Genomic DNA, 22,634 nt, shown 5'->3' on the forward strand with positions numbered 1-22,634 from the left:
TTTTAGCCTGTGTCTCAGTACCTTTATCTACAAAATGAGGCTAAAAATAGTCCTATTTTATAGAATTGTCCTGAGGATTAAATGACTTGGTACATATACCACTTTTGAAGCAGTAACATAGTAAACTCGCAATAAGTTGTTGGCTAACATTAGATAAAGCAGAATAAAATTAATGTCATAATAAAAATGAAACCAAAGTAATACAATATTATAGAAGACTATAATATTAATTTTACTAGGGCTGGGGGCAGTGGGATCAGAGAAGCCTTACAGGATGAAGTAATGTTTAAACTGAACGTTGAAGCATGGTTTCTAGTCTGAGGGGGATAGTCTAAGCAAGGACTTGAAGGTGGTATAGAAGTAAAAATGAAAACTGGAGACTTTGCAGTCAGGACGATTCAGATCCGAGGCCCAGCTCCACTTCTTATTAGCAGCGTGGCCCTGGGTAAGGCAGTCGGCTCTGGCAATCGTCAGACTCACTTTGTTTCTCTTTTCTCAAGAGATTGCTGTCCTGTGCTGCCTGCGCCCAATGCCTGTAAACCATTATATATACGTACATACGTATACACATGTACACGTACACGTGCTCACACAGACACAGACGTATGTATTATACACGTGAGTCAGAATTGACTCGACGGCTACAGGTTTGTTGCTGTTGTTTGATTTTACACATACAATGTACTCTATCATTTCCGGAAGCGGACGACCAAACGTACTACTTTTACTTTTTCCTCAACCAGTTCAGGACTTATCATTTAATTCTGTGAGCACCCTGTAGTAACCTTTTTTGTACTCACTACACTGCATTACTATTTTTAGTTTACTACTTGCCTTTGTCACTAGACTGAATTCTTTGAGAACAGGGGTTTTGTGTGGTTCGTCTTTACCGTTGCTTCCAGCCCAATATCAGGTTTGGAGTCTGGGACCTAGCAGGCAGTTAACGAATACCTCTCACATTTATCATAGTTCTTGTGAATTGTAGTTCAGTAACATATTGTGAAAGACTTTTAATGCTGTGCTAGAGTTTAAATTGTATTTTGTAAACAACTCAAGATTTTTGAGGAGGTGAATGAAATTCCCGGAGCCTTTTTTTTTTTTTAAGAAGATAACTCTAGAAGCATAAAGATGGATAACAGAGGTTGGCAATGATTAGAGTACTTAGGGTTCCAGACAATAACAGTGGGAATAGAAAGGGAGAGTTGACAGGATTTGGTGACTAATCCAGTGGGGCTGCTAAGAAGGAAGGTGAGAAAAATGATGACTCAGATTTTCATCAATGGACAACCAGTTCCTTAGGCAATTTGGTCGTCTTTAGCATCTAAATGAAAGATTTTAGCATAAAAATTTGAAAGCAAAAATTTCATAATGCAAAGAAGTAGTTAATAGTAGGGAGGGTTGCTATGAGTCAGAGTCAACGGGACAGCAATGGGTTTGGTTTTTTTTTTAACTTAATTCTGTTTTAGTTTACTTTCAAGAACACAGTTTGAATTTACAATATTTTATTATTCTTAGGGGAAAATGAATCATAGGTTTTATTTTATCATGTAGGGATAATTTTTTAAATTCTACTTCAAATATTATTCTCTCTCCTTATTTATATTTTCCCTCATTATAATCCCTTTTCTCTGATTACTATACGTATATATGTATATATATATATGTATATATATATGTATATATATATATACGTATATATATATGTATATATATATATATATTTTTTTTTCCTCTCCCTTCCCTGTTTTTGAGAGTTTTTGAAAGATTGCTGCCTTTTGTCTTTAGAGTATGTTGGTAATGAACTCAGGGCTAAAAGTTCATTTTGTGCAATTGAATGGAATAACACCTATAGAATGACCTGGAGTGAGAATTAATTTTTTTCAAATATATTTTAATTTTTCTTTTGTAGTATTAGTTTTCATGCAAATTGTCTTCTTTATGAGAGAAGCTGGAAGTGCTGCCGAGAGGGTGGAAGTGGTGGTAGAAGTGGGGGAGCAAGAAACATGAGAACAATTATGGGAGCCCTCAAATGCCAAACATTTATCTACAAAATATTGTACTACCTGTTTGAAAAATTGGAACAATTGTAACAAGAACTTGTTTACAGTGGTCTGAAGGACATTAATTAGAACTAATGAGTTGAATATGTGGAAAGGAAATATTTTTCCCAGTGGGTTCTACTCACATTGGCATACTGTCATCTTCTAAGGATGTAATCAGTGCTTAGAACTGGTTATTTTTCGGTTCGACACCCTGCTGAGAATTTGCATTTCCACTCCAGATATATGGAATCAGAACGTACGTTTTAACAAGATCCCTGGTGATCTTATCAAACAGAAGATAACTGGTTCCAAGCCTTGGAAATAACGTTTCTTGTAAAGTTTGACACAATGCTTGAGTCAAGAGTCGTATCCTGACAGGGTAGGTGAATATTTTTGATAGCTTTATTCCATTGCTCATTTCAGTTTCTTTCTTGTTATTTTATTGTGCTTTAAGTGAAAGTTTACAGTTCAAGTTAGTTTCTTATACAAAAATTTATACATCCATTGTTATGTGACCCTAATTGCTTCATTTCAGTTTCATATGTGAACCATTTGTTACTCCTGTTATAGAGGATGATGTAGACAATAACTACGGTTTATTGAATGCATCCTTTTTGCTGGTAACTGAACTATGCGGTAACCTTTATCTTATTATTCTGCACAACAATCCCACAAGTTAGATATTATTTCCATTTTACCAATAAGCAATTAAAGGCTAAATGAGATTAAATAACTTACACAAGGCTACACATCTAGTTGTGGTGTTTACCTGAAGAAGTGGTGTAATTGATAAAAATGGATTGTTAAATCTAAAGTGTGCATCCTTATGTACAATGGAAGGATCCTCTCCATTTCTCCTGTAAACAGGGGTGACATGCTTTCTGGAATAGGAGTGGGCAAGGACTAGGGAGGGAAAGCAAGTGTTTGTGATTTTGGCGGGTGGTGTTGTTAGTTGCTGTGGAGTTGGCCCCTGACTCACGGCGACCCCGTGCACAAAAGGACCGGACCATTGTGATCCATAGGATTTTTATCGGCTGATTTTTCAGAAGTAAATCACCAGACCTTTCTTCTTAGTCTGACTTAGTCTGGAAGCTCTGCTGAATCCTGTTCAGCATCATAGCAACATGCAAGCCTTCACTGACAGATGGGTGGTGGCTTTGCTGGGGTTCATTGACTGGGAATGGAACCTGGGTATCCTGCTTGGAAGGCAAGAAGTCCACCACTGAGCCACCACTGCCCGTCTTTTGGCTGGTAGGAGTGAGCTTATCAGAGAATAGAACGCTGATAACTCTCCACCGCACGTCTTTCCAAAGCCCTGCGTGCTGCACTTGGCGCTCCCTTAGACACTGATGTCCAGATAGCTGAAGAACTGGCTTGTGCCTGTGGCCTTGTAGGGCTGAGAGCAGTGGTGGCTGCAAGAAGGTTCTTACTCTAGCAGGAACCTTTGTGGGCAAACTCTCACCTGGCACAGCTATTCCAGACCATCAGAGCCCAGGGGACTGGATACAGTTTAATGAGTATCACCGCAGTTTCACCCCTTATTAGAACTTAGTCTGTGGTCTTAATCAATGTGCTGTTTAATATAAAAGCAGGTTGTTCAGTGTACCTGCGTCAATTGCAGAAACCCGGGCACTTATTCCTGCGTCCAGTTCTCAACTCCAGAGTAACACTGAGCTCTCACCCATAGGGAACCAACCGGTTACAGAATATGATCTCTTACCACAAATGGGGGACCCAAAACAATGTGCACCCAATTAGAAATTCTCTAAGTTACTTTTAATCACAAGCCATATTCATACCTGGGTGAACTGCAGTGCTAAAAAACCTGACCTCTGAGTTCTGCGATGAAGACGTCTAGGCGTTTGCTTTAGTTTTAAAAGAATAGCCCCCGAAGTATTTCAAAATGTCCGGCTGGCTGCCCTAGACGTTCTCTTTGGAAGCTTCTTTCTCATCCTGTGGCACATCCCTCTGGCATGCATGACCAGCTGCAAGCTAAACCCTGTGGAGCAAGAATTCTTTCATCCCTTTGTGTGAGGGGTTTCATTTTCAGAGTCTGGATGATCTCCTCGCCAGCAGCAACAGGCATTGTGAGTTTCAGTAGGCGGCCTGGACACACAAGCACAGCATCATCCAGAGACAGCGCTCAGGCTCGTCCCTTTGTGCCGTGGTGCTGTGTCAGATCATTTCCCTCTGCTGGATTAATGGCCAGAGAAAAAGGGAATCTAACCAAAGTACTTGAACTTCACTGCTGTCCGTCCTATTGTTCTCATAACTTCCTAATCTAAGGTTAATTATTGTGGCCAGTAGAAAGGAATATATAGCATAAACCCAAGAATCATCTTAAATTCCCTATTTTCTTTAGTTTGAAAAGGCACCAAAATTTTATTGTACAACGTGGAATAATAGTCTGTGTCTGGTATAGTTGTTTTTTTTTTTGCGTAATGTTTCCGTCTCTTCCCTAATATCTTCACCAAAGTCATGCCAGGACTTACTGTATGACACTCTCAGCATGGAGAATTTACCGCTGTCCACAGTCTGCATTGCCACATTCATTCGTTAGGGACGCTGTTTGCTTCCTTGAATCACTCATTGATCCCACTCATGCTATGCTATTCTTTTCCTGATGAATCAAGAATTCTCTTTTTTCTACTCTGTCATCCAAACACTGTAAATAAGTTAGGTGTTTGGATCTTAGCCTCGTCATCTGTGAAATGATCTTCTCTGAGGTCATTTATGTTCTGTGTCCAAAATAGAAAGCAAGATTTCCAGTAATAATACTTATGCAGATATGATGTCTGATAGTTTCGCAGACTGTTTTCATGTGTTTTATTTTATGTAATTCTGAACATAGTCCTGTGATATGGGGAAAACAAGTATTACTGTCTCCTTTTTCAGATAAGGTAGCAGCTTAGGGAGGTGAAGTGACTTTACCCTGCATCACCTAAGTAGCAAGTGGCTGAACTTGAACTTTAAATTCAAGAGTTTTCTGCGCACGTGGTGACGGTTCCCTTTAGTAGGGAGAAAATTCCTTTCTTAAACCAAAGTTTCTTCATTTGTTAAGATTTTTTGTTTATATGTAAGTAGGTACATTCGTGTTGTGGCTAGGGAGCTCCTAATACTTGTGTTTGGGGAGGAATTTTGTGATCTTGTTTTTATCTCTGAAGGAATCTCCTTGACTTTCTAATTAAAGAAAGAAGAAATTTGTTACCTCTTTAGATAGTATAGAGTTTTAATATCATTGTAAACCCTCTACCAAATTTGATTGTGTTTTTTCAGTTATAAATACACTCGGCAGAAAACGAATATACCTGTTAATAGTACACTTTACAATTAGGGGATGATATGATTAGTCTAGAACCTCTCTTAGCCATTCCCTGCTTAGGCCAGCAGGGTACTCTCTAAAAGAGTCAGCATATTTCTGTTTATCTGTTTACCTACTGGTTTGCTTACCTACAGTCATTCGTGTTTGTTTTCAAATGCTTTTATGCCAGTTGAATGTACAATTGTAATTTAATTATGCAAACTGATGAAACATGAGTACAAAAATAAAAAGGGTTATGATTTTCTGAAACTTAAGTTGAACACTTTGGAAAGACTTTTTAAAGATGAATTGCTAAAACAAGTTACAGTCTACATAGGTGTGGTCTATATTACTATGAAAAATTGCCTGGGATGGAAGTGGTGGGAAATGTAAAAAATCTGGAAGCATCCTACATCCACCTTGCTTTTCAAGTTTCTTTAAACTTTTACTGACTTCAAATAAACCAAAACTGGAAATCATAGGTGATACATTATGAGTATGGTTTAAGCTAGAAGAATAATGTGAAACTCTACTGAACAGTCCTTGGTCCTGTATCAAAAGGTTAGTAAATTGGTCCAAAGTTTTGTTTTGTTTTGTTTTTTTAAATATTTTATTGTGATTTTGGAGAAAATTTACATAGCAAACTCAGTTCTTATTTACCAATTTCTATACATGTTACTCAGTGACGTTGGTTGCACTTTTCACGATGTATCAGCATTGTGATTACTTCCATTCTGGTTGTTCTGTTTCCACTAATCTAGCTTCCTTGTCTCCATTAGGTCTCATTTAGATGATTGTTTAGAGCAGCACAGTACTCACGGGTGATATCGTTTATTTTATGAGCCACTGTATCTTTTAGCTGATAGGCAACCTCTGGGAGTGGTTTGAGTTCCAAGTTTAAAGGGTATCCCGGGGCTGTAGCCTCGGAACTTCCTCTAGTCTCTACCGGTCCAATTAGTCTGGACTTTTTTAGGAATTTGAGTTCTGTTCTACATTTTTTTCCCATTCTATCTGGGACCATCTATTATGTACCTGGTCAGAAGGGTCCCTAGTGGTAACCAGACACCATCTAGTTCTTCTGGTCTCAAGGTGAGGCCATGGTTTGTGTACACTATTAGTCCTGTAGACTAGTTTCTTCTTTGAGTTTTTAGATTACTTCTTTTTCTTTTGCTCTATATGAGTACAGACCAGTAGTTGCATGCTAGATGGCCACTGGCAAGCTTTTAAGACCCCAGAAGCTACTCACCAAACTAGGATATAGAACATTATCTTTATGAGCTATGTTATGCCAATTGACCAGGTTGCCCCCTGAGACTGATCCTAAGCCCTCAAACCAAGTAACCCAATCCCATGAGGTGTTTGGTTATGTCTAGGAAGTATCCATAATTGCGCCCCCCATGTGCTTTATTTTACATATGAATATATATGCAGCACACACAAACACCTATACATGCATAATCATAAATTTATATGTGCTTACCTGTGCATATATAAGCATACATATCTACCTGTGTAATCACAAACGTGTTTTTTGGTTGTTATTACTATTGTTGAAAAATTGTATATGTTGTGGCTTTTACCAAAATCATCCCTTCTTCTTGTGTAATTCTTAGTGTCATCTTTTACCTTGGTCAAGTTGTGATGACTTCACCCTTATTCAGTATTGTCTTAACCATCACCAAAACTAACAAGTGTGTACTATCTAGAAAGTGATTTCCCCTCCCTCTCCCTCCCATCTGTGGTAGCCACCAAAGAATATTGCTTTCTGTATGTATACCTATTCTTGTCTTTTGATAATAGTGAGATCATACAGATTTGTCCTTTTGTAATTGATTAAACTTCCCTCAGCATAATGAGCTCCAGATTCATCCACATTATGGTATATTTTGAGAACTCATCATTATTCTTTCTGGCTATGTAGTATTCCATTGTGTGTCTGTATTACAGTTTGTTTATCCATTCATCTGTTGATGCGAAGTTAGGTTGTTTCCATCTTTTTGCTATTGTGAGTAATGCTGCAATGAACATAGGTGTGCATATATCTGTTTGTGTCAGTAGTTTTAGTTCTTTAGGGTATATACTTAGGAGTGGGATTGCTGGATCATAGGGTATTTTTATTTCTAGATTTTTGAGGAAGTGCCGTACCATTTTCCATAGTGGTTGAATAAATTTACAATCCCAGCAACAGTGGAGCAAGGTTCTAATCTCTCTGCAATCTCTCCAGAATTTGTTTTCTGTTTTTTTGTTCAGTGCCATTTTTGCAGGTATGATGGTATCTCATTGTAGTTTGATTTCTGTCTCTCTGATGCCTAATAATTGCGAGCATCTTTTCATATGTTTGTTGGACGCTTGAATGTCTACTTTGGTGAAGTGTTTGTTCATGTCCTTTGCCCATTTTTTAATTGAGTTGTTTTGTCTTTTTGTGTTCAGTTGTTGAAGTTTCCTACGTATTTTGGAGATTAGATCTTTATCAGATATATCATTCCCAAAGATTTTTTCCCAATCTGTAGGTCTCTTTTTACTCTTTTGATGAAGTTTTTCGATGAGCATAAGTATTTTATTTTTAGGAGGCCTCAGTTATCTGTCTTCTGTTACTCATGTATTGTAGTTGTGTTTGCTAATCTATTTCTGAAAAAAATTAGGTCCCATAGTTTTGTCCCTGTATTATCTTTCAGGAACTTTATAGTTTTAGTTTTGATATTCAAGTATTTGATCTATTTTGAGTTAGTTTTTGTATATGGTGTTAGGTATGGATCTTGTTTCATTCTTATGCAAGTAAATATCCAGTTTTGCCAACACTATTTGTTAAAGAGACTGCTTTATCCCACTGAATGGACTTTGACCTCTTGCTGAATATCAGCTGCCCATAGATTGATGGATTTATTTTTGGATTCTCAATTGTATTCCACTGTCTATGTGTCTGTCATTGAACCAGTACCAAGCTGTTTTGATTATTGTGGCTGTATAGTATGTTTTGAGATTGGGGAGTGTGAGGCCTCCTACTTTGTTCTTCTTCTTCAATATTGCTTTGGCTATTTGGGGTTTCTTTCCTTTCCATATAAAGTTGGTGATATATTTTTCCATTTTGGTAAAGAATGTTGTTGGAATTTGGATCAGGATTGCATTATATCTGTACATTGCTTTAGGTAGTATTGACATTTTCACAATGTTAAGTCTTCCAACCTATGAGCATGGAATGTTTTTCCATTCATGAAGGTCACTTTTGGTTTCTCGTGGTAGTGTTTTATAGTTTTCATTGTACAAGTCTTTTACATCCCTGATTAGGTTTATTCCCAGGTATTTTATCCTTTTGGGGGCTATTGTAAATGGTATTGTTTTCTTGATTTCCTTTTAGAAGTTCTCCTTGTTAGTATAATGATATAAAGTCTTATGCTGTAACTTTAAGCTAAATATGTTCAAATTGCTCCAACCAACTTCTTTCTGTGATTCAGTGTCTTTTTTGTGTTAAATGAGGATGAAAATAATTTTTCCTAACTCGAGGAGGTGTGTGTGTGTGTGCAGATTAAATGAGATAACACATATATAGTACCTAGAGCAATATGTGGCACAAGTACTAAAATAAGTTAGCTATTATTATAATTATTAGCATTATCATTGTTATTATCTGAGTTCCTCTGCTGTAGGGCTTATGTACACTTATATTATAAACATAATCTTCTGGATCACTGCTGCCAGCTCTTGGAATATTTCAGAAGTGAAACAGAATAGTTCTCTGTGGGTTAACAGTGGGACTCTCCATCTCCCAGCCGCACCCACCCTTTTTTTTAGGCTTGATGAGAAGAGGAAGTTTGACCAGTCTGCCTACCTGTTCTCAGGAAATGCTGAGACTTGAAATTGTGTCTACGTGAGATGTAAGTGAAAGGGCCGTATGTCTTCTCAGTTGAAGACTATCAAAAGGATTGTGATTATGGAGGGTTTAACATATATTGATGGAGTTACTAGGTATTGTGCTAAGTTATGGAGCCCTGGTGGTGCAGTGGTTGAGAGCTACAACTACTAACCAAAAGGTCAGCAGTTCGAATCCATCAGCCGCTACTTGGAAACCCTATGGGGCAGTCTACTCTGTCCTATAGGGTTGCTATGAGTCGGAATTGACTCAACGACAACGGGTTTCGGGTTTTTATTTTTTTTATTTTTTGTGGTGGAGTTACATGGAGCTCTTACACACACCTGCCCACATTGAGGCTAGGTCTAGCCAATGTATTTCTCACTTCAGTGAACACTAAACTTCACACAATTCTCTCACAATTGTAAGTAGAGAACAAACAGAGGGAAGAAAAAAAAATCTTGACAGAAAAAAAACCTGGTAGCTAAACTGGAATAGTTGCGTGGTAGTAGAATACTGATTGTAACGGTAGGCATTGTAACTGTATGCCGTCAATTCCTAAATGCTTCTGCTGACTACCAGGTTACAGGTTTTCATTAATGAATCCACATTTAGAAATTGCTTTTGGGAGGAGAATTAAAATTTTACCTGCTTTCTTTGTGAAAGCTGGCACACATATTTTCATATAATTTCCTAGTCTGTTTTCCTACCTAAGAGTGTACCCTTAGCAGGAAAGAGGCTCAAGCTTCAGGGTCAGAGACAACACCAGTATTTCTCCTTGGTCTGAATGTTTTAATAGTTGATTCAGAGCTAGTGGCATAAGAGTGACTACACTGTCAATCCTTTCTTTTTTTTTCCCCCCAAATAAGAGATTCTATTCATCTTCTATAGATGATTTACATGGCATTTTCATAATCCTTAAAAATAAAGCAAGTAGGTAGCAAGTTGGAATTTAAGAACATTTTCCAATGTTGAGAAATTAACATGGTATAACCTAAAGTTATTAAGTATCCATTTGTTCCCTTATATATTCTAAACATTACCACTGGTTACTTTCTACACTTTTTATGGAATTTAGGTGTGTTTGTTTTTCAGATTGTAGTCCATCCTTACCTGTCATAAAGTTTTTGAATATAAGAAATATTGCCTTTCTGCTTTGTGATTCCACATATCAAGGAGGTTACTTTAGCTCATACCACATACATTTTCCTACCCATCAATATTATTCAAATTTCTTCTCTATTCTGTCTTCCCTGTGCTTTCATTTCAATCATTAGATGTCCTATTAGTTTCAGCTGTTCTCAGTCTTTTGCCCTCAGGTGAGTTTTCTTGCTGTATTTTTCTTTGCTCTTCTGTCAGCATTTGTTAACATGTATCCGTCTTTTTTAAACTGCATTTTTATCCTTAGTTTGTTGATTTGAATCTCACCCATTTTGTTTATTATATATACCATTTCCTTAGAGTTACTTTACCTGAGGACAACAGTAGAATTTAGGAAGACTAGGCAGTATCCCAGAAAATAGCAGTCTTTATAGTAAAGTGCATTAGGCTATGTATTCATACTTCTACCCAGTGGGGATCTTCCCATTATACTTTTTTCTTATGATATTTTTAAGGAGCTAGAATTCAAGAGATTTTCCTTCTTATATGAAATTCCTGTCAGTCAACATGATATTCAGAACCTCTTGCTAATCACTTCCCTAGGCAGAGGAAAAGAGTCAGCCTCAGTTGGATGTGTTCAGAGTGCTCTGTTACTAACTCAAAATCCCTAGGTTGGCCGAGACCCTTGATATTTTAAATTTTAATTTGTGGATTAAGGTATTCTATAACTGACCAGTGACACATGGCTAAATTTCAGGTGATGGGTTGTCTCAGTTTCTTAGTACTACCCTAACAAAAATACCACAAGGTGGGTGACTTTAAAGAACAGAAATGTATTGTCTCACAGTTTTGCTGGCTAGAAATCCAAATAAGGGCATGAGCTCTAGGGGAGAGTCCTTCCTCGTTGTTAGCCACAGGCATTCCTTGTCATTCTTTGGCTTGTAGTCAGATCCTCACGTCGTCTCTTCCCCTGTGTTGTAACTCTTTGTGTCTGTACTCCCCTTTATAAGACACCTCTCAGAAGGGATTAGGTTTAGGGTTTACCCTACTCTGGTATGACCTCATTGACATAACGAAAGAAACCCCCGTTTCCAACCAGAGACACATTCACAGGTACAGGGGTTAGGACTCTAACACAACTTTTTTGGGGACACAAACAAGAACTAACATGGGTTAATCTCTTACCAGCAGTGTTTTGCTGCGATAATAAACTTGCTGTAGGCAAGCAAGCTCGCCTTAGTGCATAATAGTGGCCAGCATTTCATGGGACATGTGGTTGATATAAGGATCCCTGGTGGTGCAGGGGCTCATCTGTTAGCCGAAAGGTCAGCAGTTTGAACCTACCTGCCTTACTGGGAGAGAGAATTGTGGCAGTCTGCTTCTGTAAAGATTTCAGCCTTGGAAACCCTGTGTGTAGTATACTGTGTCCTATAGGGTCACTCTGAGTCATAATCAACTCAACGGCAATAGATTTAATGGGAGGTTGATATTGGTAGAAGAAATGTACGGCTTAGGTGTATGTGCATGCAAAAGGGCACTGTTTCTAACTGGCTTAGAAGGTACTTTGGATATATCATTGCAATGATATGAAAGGACAATAATTTGATCAAAGTTCTAGCTAAGAAAGCAAGTTCTTATCTCTCTGTATTGGAGACAGGTGGTATGGAGGACATTCTGAAGATAGGAATACTAACAACATAGATACTAACATGTTTTTTTGTTGTGCTGAAAATTTTTGCTATGTTACCATTTGAATTATTTAACAAATGCCCAAACGAAATCAGATTGCTGTTTCATATAAATATGTGCTGGTGATGTGTGGATATGCTGGTGATATGTGTGTGTGTGTATTTTGAATAAGTACTCATGACATTTCTACTAAACTGATCAGCTCTAATAATAAGCTGTATTGAATTATTGGGTTTATCAAGTAATAGATAAGTTACATTGCCTAGGCTTGTTGGTGATATTATTTATAACTTCATTCATTCATCCACTGGGTACCTATTATGCTGGGGATGGCATTTGACCTAGAAGGGAATACAAAGATGATTAGAACATGGTCCCTGCCTCCTAGAAGTTTATAGTCTAGTGGCTGTTGTATAAGGTATTCTTAGAGTTGGCCTTTACTATAATACTATGTTAGTTTCCTAATTATTTCATATTCAAAATGTGCAGTTATTATTGTTATGATCAAATACTTAATTTACTTCAATGTTCTGAGTACTGAATTTAATGTACTGCCAATACCTTTAAAGACATTATAATTCCTAAAAGATAATGTAAAATATTGCAAATATAAAATATTATGGTAAACAAGATTTTATCAAATAACCCTCATAGGGTTAATGCTGGTTTTTAATAATACCACTCTCTTTCCTTTCATCTAATCCCATTTTTATTTGGGAGAAGAGAAGGGAAGAACAGTTGGCATTTGGTGGTGATCATCCAGTGTGAATAGAAAACCCGGCCGGCGTCTCTGATTTCTACTTGGTTTCCAGTGCAGTAAATGTACGGTGAGGAGCCACAGGAGAGGGAGATGGAGCGATAAACAGGTGCCTAACATGCAGTGCCTTCGGCATGCCGCGCTAAGGAGCCAGAGGTGAAGTGGGACTGATCACAGGGTTGTTAGTAAACAAATGACTCTTGTGTTCAGGAAAAAAAAAAAAAAAAAAACCCAGAACAAAACACTTCTGTAATTGAGTATGGTGGAAAGGGTATAAAGAGAGGAGACTGGAGTTTGTGAGACCAACTGGAAGACAGTGGTAATCAGGATGAAATACAATGAGGGCTTGAACTGAAACAGTGGCTGTGAAGCTGTAAGGAATATAAAGAGGGATGGATTAGAGTGATTTTTAGGAGGTAGAATTGATATGATTTGGGAACTGCCTGGGTGCAGGCAGGGATGGATGTTGGGTGCTGTGAAAGAAAAAGAGAAATATAGGATGAGGATGACTCTAAAAGTTTTTGCCATTCACAGAGTAAAAGGCTATTTTAGGAGAAGCAGTTGGAGGCCCAGGCCATGGTAGGGAGAGTTTGTAGTTGGTGGGGAGGTTAGGAAGCATGTAAATAATTCAGGTGAATTTCAGATATAAACTCATTTTGCTTTGGCAAAGTGTGGTGTGATCCTATGACCTGAAAGAGTATTAATTAGGGCAAGAGTATTAATTAGGGCAAGAGTATTAATTAGGGCAAGAAACAGGTTAAGGAGAGTGAGGTTCATGGAAGAGTATTGATTAGGGAATTTCTACAGAAAATAGGAGGTTCAGAGTCAGATTTTTATTCTTGGAGTCATTGTTTCCCAAATTTTCTTTAAAGACAGCTTTTCTCCATTTTGTTAACCCAAACCTAGTTGGGTTTATTCAGATGTTTTAACCTTTGGCTGTGTCTGGGAGTCAGCAAAGAGTGGTTACTTTAAGGGGTATTATATGCGAGGACACAATCTGGTAATGAGGACAAACAAGTCCAAGTACCAGTTGTGTGGGATTGCTAGTTAAATAACCTTGCACAAACAAGGCAACCTTTTTTTGGGTTTCCATTTTCTCACCTCTAAAATAAGAGGGTTGAACCAGCTGATCTCTGAGAAGCTGTTTAACAGTAAAAATCCTGTGATTTTATGACCTTATGAATAGCAATTATACCTGTAGGATTAGCATCTTCAGAAACTTTAATAACAAACTTCCAGTTAAACATGGTGATTGAACACATTTTTCCTTGTTTCTTCCTAGTAAAGGGCTAAAAGTGTGGATGAAAGACTAAAATAAAGATATGAATCCACAAGCCCAAAGAGAGAGAAAGAGAAAGCCACATATGAAAGAAGTACATTTTTTGGAAGATGTAAGTGGATAGAGGAATTCGCAGAGCTGAGAAAGCTGACTGCAATGCCTGGAGAGTGTTGTGCCAATGAGAAGCTCCAGAACGGGCCCAAGAATTGGAGGCAGTAGATCCCATGGAAGACAATAGATGAAGTAAAATAAATTACAACTAATATCCTCAGAGAGATAGAAGATAATGCTTCTATGAAACATGACAGGAATATATAAACAGGAATAAAGGAATAACCAGAGAATAGGGGCTTTTATAATAGTGGAAATAATAGCTTCAAGAGAAGGATTGGAATTTTCCAGAAAATAGGGCAAAAAATCAAAGAAATGGAAAATACGAGAGGAAAGAGAAAATTAGAGGATCAATCCAACAAGCCCCATAGCTGATTAATAGGAGTTCCAGAAAATAGGTAAGAACAAAGAATATAATAGGGAAAAATTAATATAAAATTATACAGTAAAAATGTTCAGAACTAAAGAAAGAGTGTTTCCTTTTTAAAGGGTCTCCTGGGTGCCTGTGATGAATGTAAGCAGATCCACACCAAGGTAAACGTAACTGGAAACTTTCAGAATAAGAGCAATAGATAGATGAGAATAGAAACATATAGACAGAAAATATAGAGCCCATATATGGGCTCAGAAATTGGTATCTGATTTCTTAATGGCAACATTTGAAGGCAACATTTGAAGCTAGACAATGTATTAAAAATATACTACATGACTGAGTATTGATTGGGAGGATGAAAGGAAGGAAACGAGGTGATAGAAAAGAGATAAGTCTTCATTTTCCTGTATAGAAAATGAAAAGATTATGTCTAAACTTTATCAATAAAAATGGCAATATAAGCCAATTAGTAACAAAGAGATAATCACTAGAAAGAGTTTTGGCAGGGAGTCTGTACAAACTTCTTGATACTATTTAACTGATAAACTATGTACATATGTTGCTTTGAAAACAATGAGAAATGATAATTTTAAAAATTCTGATAGATTAAAAATCTAAGTATTTAGAATTTTGATTTTTAGGTGGAAGAATAATTCTTGATGAAGTGTACATATTTTAGATAGCTGATGGAATTAGGTTTATACCCTGGCATTGCTGAATTTTTAGATATTCTGTCTCTTGAGAATAAACATTATTTGAAAGGGTTTCATTTCAGCCCTGTAAGGTACACATATTGTTTGCATGGTAAAAACAATGGTGGAGAATCAAAAAGTTGTTGCTACAATTCTCAGACCTTAAGTATGTGTTCCAAATAAAAGAAAGGTATTAATCACTGATGGTAAGGGGAAATAGAGAAACACACATAAACTTGCATTTCGTTTGGTAGGTATAGCCACAAGACAAACTGGTTCATTTGTTAAACAAAGAATAGCTCCCCCCATTCCAAGTGATGTCTAAGTACTTATTTAAGATTTTCTTTTGTCAAAAACTCCACATGACTAGTTCATATATTCCCATGGATTTCTTTTAACTGTTTGCTGACTCATTGCCTACTCTTCTATAGCTAATATAAGGCATCTTTTGTTGTGGTTTACAAAAATATGGAGGTTATGTGATTCACTGCATGCAGTTCAGAATTTAGATTATCTTTCAATAATCAAAAACATGGTTTGCCAAAAAATCCAGTATGAGTGTGCTCAAAATATCAAGTGCCTTTTGAAGTTCTTAAATAAAAAACTCCAATTACAAAAACCCAACAACAAACATGATAAAGAAAAAAAAGCCCAGAACGTGTCTTGTAAACAGAAGTGTTTAGCAGATATCCTTAAGCCTCCTTGAGAGAATTTTTAGAGCATAAGAGAGAGGCAGAGACCAAGGTAGAAAAGGGGGGCATTTCTCCTTGAAGATTTTTTTTTTAACCAAGGACATTTGGTGTTAAGAGGAGAGGAGGAGAGGAGAAATGAAGAAAGAACATGATTTGTCTCAAAAGATTTATTTTGTAATTGATTGTAGCTTATAAAGGTTTTCATTGATAGTGTATGGGAGACAGAATTGTAAGTTTCAATGCCGACACTTTGAAGAGTTGCCCTGTTGTGGCAGCTGCTTGGGCAGCCTTGCTCAAACATCAATGGTGCATTGTGGAGCTTGCTCTGCTTCCCTGTTTCTGATGGACGTTCTCCAGGCAGTGAAGGGCAAAGAGGCTGGCAAGGCTGGTAACCGGCATAATAGAAGTTGTTGGACCAGTTTTGAGTGTATGTGTGTGTGAACTGAACACTTAATGACAGATTCTGTATTATGGCTAGTCTAAGTTGAGGTTCAGAAAGTACTTTCTGGTCAATTAATATAGCTGAGAATTTATAATGTCTTTTATTGTTCAGGATGCACATTGTTTAGTTTTTGTGTGGTGGTAGAAAGGATTAATGCTTAGGACCTGAAGAAAATTTTTATGATATACACAAATTTAACTATACTGAAATATTTCCATCATAAAATAAATCAATGACTTTTACTTTATGCGATACTTAATTATTCATATTTTTAAGACATCCATATTAAATAGTTTCAGCTATTTGTAAAAAGCTGTTCCAATATTTCTTAGGCTTTTTTCTGTATGTTTAATAGCACACTAATTTACTCTTTTAGAATCATGAACTTTTAGAAGGGATTTAAAGGGTCACCTCATACTTGGGAGAATGTGACTTAGTGTTGGAAGGTAATACAGAGAAGGCAGAGATGATGAACATTTATTTTGCTTATATTTTTCTCTACTAAGAGGAATAATCTTCAAATTGGAGGAAAAGCATGTAAATCAGTGGTTGAATTGCTTATTAAGAGGCCATTTTGGCAAGTTAAAATCGAAATCCAAAAAGTTTGACAAATTTTATTCCAGAATGATAGCCATAATAATAATAATAAATCCTGCCTGTTTATATAATGTGCATTTTCCAAAAATTGTTGGTATGTGTGTTCACATGTTCCTAAGGGTGATCCTGAAAAGCAAGGAAGGATGATTGTTCCCATTTTACAGGTTAGAAAACAAACTTGGAAGAGCAAGCAGCTGAAGAGTGTTGAACATTTGGCACTAAGTTTGAACTTTACACTTACTCTCGTTTAATATTCATTAAACTCTGAAAAGATGTCATAGATGTGTTAACTGAAATTAAATGATTTTGTTCAAGACACACAGCTTTCCGTTAGAGCAAGTAAGAATCTAAACTCAAGGACTTTTTCTTTAATTTCCACTGAACTTCATAACTTCCAGATGTGATCATATATTGGAGAGTTGGAAGGTATAAAATACTGGATGCAAGCAAATGTGTAAAGTGTTAAAGATAAGATAAAGATGAATTCTGTAATCCACAGAACAGTAACTTTGTCTATCCTAGCAGTGATGAAATGAAATGTTGCATAGATTATTTATGAGCACGTAAAAACCAAAGTGATTACTAAGAGCCATATCATAATTTCACCAAGAGCAAGTCATGTCATACTAATCTTATTCTCTTTTTTCTGATAAAGATAACTAGGCTATTAGATAAAAAGAATGCTGCAAACATATGTATCTTCATGTAAGCAAGGGATTTGACCAAATGATGGCAGTAAGTTTAGATAGATTCCCAAGCTATTTGAAAAAAACTTCCCCAGAGAGTCATGTTTGGTTTTGACTTTTTGACAAATATTTGTTAGTGACCTGCTAAATAGAAGGCAATTTACTATCCATTTTGGGTGTTTTTAAAAAAGAGTAAAACATGGATGTTTTCATCAAGGACTTTATTGCTTAATATGAATAAAAGAAAAAATATATAAACACTAATAGCTTGTAATGAGAATCTTGAGAGCACGTGCTCTCAGCCTAGATCTAGGGGAAAAGCTTCCTGCATAGGTGCCATTTTAACTGTTTCTTGAAGTAAAAATAGGATTTGTAACATTGAGAAATAGGGGGAAATATTGCAAGTGATGGTAACATCAGCTCATACATGCACTGCTTATTCTTCACAACAATCATTCTCAGGTGGGTCCTGCATTATTATGGGAATGCTAAGGCACAGGCAGTTTAACTGTACCTTGCTCTATAAACGAGTGGAGTCAGGATTTGAAGTTAGTCAGTTTAACCCTAGAGCTTGTAATCTTAATAAATAGTCAGGAAAATAGGTGCTAAAGGGAGGTTGTTTGGATAGTGATAAAAAGTTCAGTATGGCTGGAATATAGATATTCCCAGAGAAAGATATTAAGTAACATTTTTGACCCTATTGTCTTCAGTGTTATATATCAGTGATTTGGATGAGAGGGCAAGGAATTGCTGTAAAATTTGCACATTATCAAAGACGGACTTTAATAGGAATAAATGTAATTCCTGTATTTTGTTTCATAATATTAACAGCATGGTCAGTTACCACATGAAATACATGATTCTTCAAAATAAACCCCAAAATTTCAGTTAGATTTGTATGAGACAATAGAGGAAGCAGATGGAGAAAAAATTGAAATTGTCAGTGATGTCATTCTACTTGGATCAACAATCAACGTAGTTGGAAGCAGCAGTCAAGAAATCAAATGACGTATTGCGTTGGAAAAATCTGCTGCAAAAGAGACCTCTTTTTAGTTTTAAGAAGAAAAGATGTCACTTTGATGACTAAAGTTCTCATAACCCAAGCCTTAGTCTTTTCAATTGCCTCATATGCATGTGAAAGCTGGACAATGAAAAAGGAGGACAGAAGGAGAATTGATGCATTCAAATTTGTGGTGTTGGCGAAGAATATTGAATATACTGTAGACTGCCAGAAGAACAAACAAATCAGTCTTAGAAGAAATAAAGCCAGAGTCCTTCTAAGAAGCAAGGATGGTGAGTCTCCAACTTCCTTACTTTGGACACATCATCAGGAAAAACTAATCACTAGAAAAGGACATAAAGCTTGGTAAAGGAGAAGGTCAGCAAAAATGAAGGAAACCGTTCATCAGATGAATTTACACAATAGCCACAACAATGGACTCAAACGCACCAACAATTATGAAGCTGGCACAGGACCGGGCAACTTTTTGTTTGTTATACATAAGGTTGCCATGAGTCCTAGCTCACTCTATTGAAATTTACAACAACAACAGATGTTTAAACAACTGATGCTGCATAATTTTTGGCTACATTGAAAGAATTACATGTTTTATGCCTAGATACACTTTCCTGATGTGGTGCAGAGAAGGGGAACCCAAGCAGAGCACTGAGTTGAGAAGGCAGAGTTTAGAGTTTGGGAAGGCTCAGGCAGTGGAATTTTCAGGATAGAGTACTGGAGAGGAGGGAACTGGAAAGGGCTCCAGTAATCTGCAAAGGGATTATCTTGAGTTTGTTGCTGAATAAATGCAAAACTGTGCATACATTGAATTAACCTTCGAAAAGCTGGGCAAACAACAACCAGAGAGCTGAAAGAGGAACCACTCCTAGAGCTTATACAGGGCTTGGAGATGTTTAAGTTTTGTTAAGCCAAAGTGCAGAGTTCTTGTTAATAACCTAGGGAATAAGACCCCAGAAGGATCACGTCTCTTTAGTAGGGCTTAGCAAGTCCTTGAGTAAGGCTACTCTGCTGTTGTGGTTGTTAGTTGCTGTCAAGTTGATTCAGACTCATGGCGACCCCAAGTGTGCAGAGTAGAACTGCTCCACAGGGTTTTCCAGGCTCTGACCTTTCAGAAGCAGATTGCCAGGCCTTGCTTCTGAGATGTCTCTGAGTGGGTTTAAGCCATCAATCTTTTGGTTAGTAGCCCAGAGCATAACCATTTGCTCGACCCTTACAACCTAAGGCGACTCTAGGCTTGCCTTAATAAAGCTTAAAAACAAGGTTCAAAAGTACCAAACAAATGCAAATTATTTAGCTGCCTGCCAGAAAAATGTCTAACACTTTTAAAGGAATCCAACAATGTCCAGCATTCAACAACATAAAGTTTACAATAACTGACATCAAACTAAACTTGATTGTACGTGAGAAAAATCTGGAAAATGTGAAGCATAATAAGGAGAAAAATCATCCATGAAAACAGACTCCAAAGTGACAGAAATGATGGAATTTGAAGTAAAGGATTTTAAAATAGCTATTATAAATATGATCAAGCATTTAAAAGAAAACATGACTATAATGAGGAGAGAAATACGTGATATAAAAGGGAACCAGATGGAACTTTTAGAGCTGAAAAATAGCAAATTTGAAAGGAAAACTTTACTGCATTGGCATAACAGGAGATTAGAGACTGCAGAAAAAAAGATTAGTGAATGTGAAGACAAAGCAATAGAAACTATCCAGTCTGAAACATGTGCAGAGAGAAAAAGATTGAAACAAACAAACAGAGCCTCAGAGATCTATGGGGCAACATAAGCAATCTAATACGTATGTGAGGCCCAGAAAGATTGGGGGTGGAGGGTGGGGAGACAGAAAAACTACCTGAAGAAATAATGACTGAAAATTTAAAAAATTTGATTAAAATTATATATAAAGAGATCCAAGTTCTCAAAGAACCAATAAACAAACAAAAAACAACCAAACCCACTGCTGTCAAGTCAACTCATGACAACTATAATAGAACAGAGTAGAACTGCCTTATAGGGTTTCCAAGACTGTAATCTTTATGGGAGCAGACTGCCACATCATTCTCCCATGGAGCGGCCGGTGGGTTTGAACCACCGACCTTCCGGGTATCAGCTGAGCACTTAACCTATGCACCACGAGAGCTCCTCAGTAAACCATAAGCAGGGTAAAAAATAAAGAACAGTTCATAGGCACATCATAATCAAATTGTTGAGAACCGTTAATAGAAAATCTCAAAAGGAGACGGAGGAAGCAGATGTAGTGCACCTGGAAGAGAGAGAATTTTCACAGACCTCTGGTCAGAAACCATGCAAACCAGAAGACACAAGGATGATATCTTTACAAGGCTGGAAGTAAAAAAAAAAAAAAAAAAAAAGCCAACCTAATATTCTATAAAATAAAAACTTTTTCAGAAAAACAAAATCCAAGAGAGAAATCATCACCCACAGACATGCACTACAAGAAATGTTAGACTACAGGTTTTTCAGGAAGAAGGAAAATTACACCAGATGGAATTTTATATCAACACAATGAAATGAAGAGTACCTGGAATGGTAAATAAATGGATAAATGTAAAACAGTTTTTTCATCTTATTTTAAAATTTATTTAAATGAAAATTGGCCATTTAAAGCAAAAATATTAACAATATATTATGAAATATGTAGAAGTAAAATATTTTACATGAATTACATAAATAATGGGGGGGAATGGAAGTATATTGTTGAAAGGGTCTGACATTGTATGTGAAGTGGTATATTATTTCAAGGAAGATTTGATAACTTAAAATTTCCTATTATAAACCTGGAACAGGAGTCCTGGTGGCATCATTGTTACATGCTCCACTGCTAACTGAAAGGTTAGTAGTTCGAGTGCACCACGGTATCATGGGAGAAAAGACCTGGTGATCTACTCCCATAAAAATTACAGCCTAGGAAACCCTATGGGGCATTCTACCCTGTCCTGTAGGGTTGCTATGAGTGGGAATAGACTCAATGGCACACAACAACAAAAACAAAACCTAGAACAACCATTACAAAATGAAACAAAACGGTATAAATAATAAGCTAATAATGAAGGTACAAATGGAACGTTAAATACTCAACTTATTCAAAACAAGGCAGGAAAAGAAGAAAGAAAGAAAGAACAGATGGGACAAATAGAAAAAAAATAGCAAGATCATAGAATTAAACTCATCCATATTAAGAATTGGAGTAAATTGTATATGCTGTAAACAGTCTAATTAAAAGGCAGAGGTTGTCATATTGAATAAACAGTAACACTCAACTATATGCTATCTACAAGAAACCTGCTTTAAGTATTAAGGTTAAAAATAGAAGGATGGAAAAAGATATACCATGTAAACACGAATTATAAGAAAGCTGGAGTGGCTAAGTTAACATCAGAAAAACTACACTTTAGGACAAGGAATATTGCCATAGATAAAGAGGGATATATTATAAACAAAAGGTCAATTAATTAAAAATATATAAAAATCCTAAGTATGTGTGCACCTGGTAACAAGCTAATGCACCTAATAAAAAAGCAAAAACTAAAAAAGGAATCAAAATTAGATAATTATGAATGGAGATTTCAACATTTTTCTCTTAGTAATTGGTAGGGCAAATAAACAAAGAATTCAATAACGATATAGAAGATTTTAAAAACACCATCAACCCATTTGACTTAAATTACATTTATTGAATCCTACGTTGAACAAGAGCAGACTATGCATTCTTTTCAGGTATACATGGAACATTCACCAAGATAAACTCATAGACTATATGCTGAGCCATAAAACAAGTCCCAGTAAATTTGAAATAATTGAAATTATACAGAATATATTCTGTATACACAATAGAATTAAATTCAGAATAAAAAGTATATAGAAATCTGGAAAATTTCCAAATATTTGGAAATAATATATTTCTAAACCCAAGGATCAAAGATCAAAATTACTAGATGTAGGAGTTCTGGCAAAATGGCGCTCTAGGCAGAAGCACCACAC

The 22,634-nt window shown here is 36.5% G+C and overlaps 1 protein-coding gene across 9 annotated transcripts in view; it reads left to right on the forward strand.

The window, feature by feature from the left end:
- The window catches only part of ZBTB20 (zinc finger and BTB domain containing 20), a 920,614-nt gene that overhangs the window by 61,795 nt on the left and 836,185 nt on the right, over positions 1–22,634 (forward strand). The window contains exon 2 of one of the 9 annotated variants that reach the window (XM_023728690.1): positions 2,282–2,421. The exons of 7 other annotated variants lie outside the window; for them this stretch is intronic. The gene's annotated coding sequence lies outside the window, so the exon portion shown is untranslated. Of the gene's footprint in view, positions 1–1,717; positions 2,422–22,634 lie in introns of those variants that run through there. One more of the 9 variants, XM_023728688.1, reaches the window with a different exon arrangement.

This window comes from Trichechus manatus, unplaced genomic scaffold (genome assembly GCF_000243295.1).
Source record: "Trichechus manatus latirostris isolate Lorelei unplaced genomic scaffold, TriManLat1.0 scaffold00026, whole genome shotgun sequence".
In the NCBI taxonomy this organism is placed as follows: domain Eukaryota; kingdom Metazoa; phylum Chordata; class Mammalia; order Sirenia; family Trichechidae; genus Trichechus; species Trichechus manatus.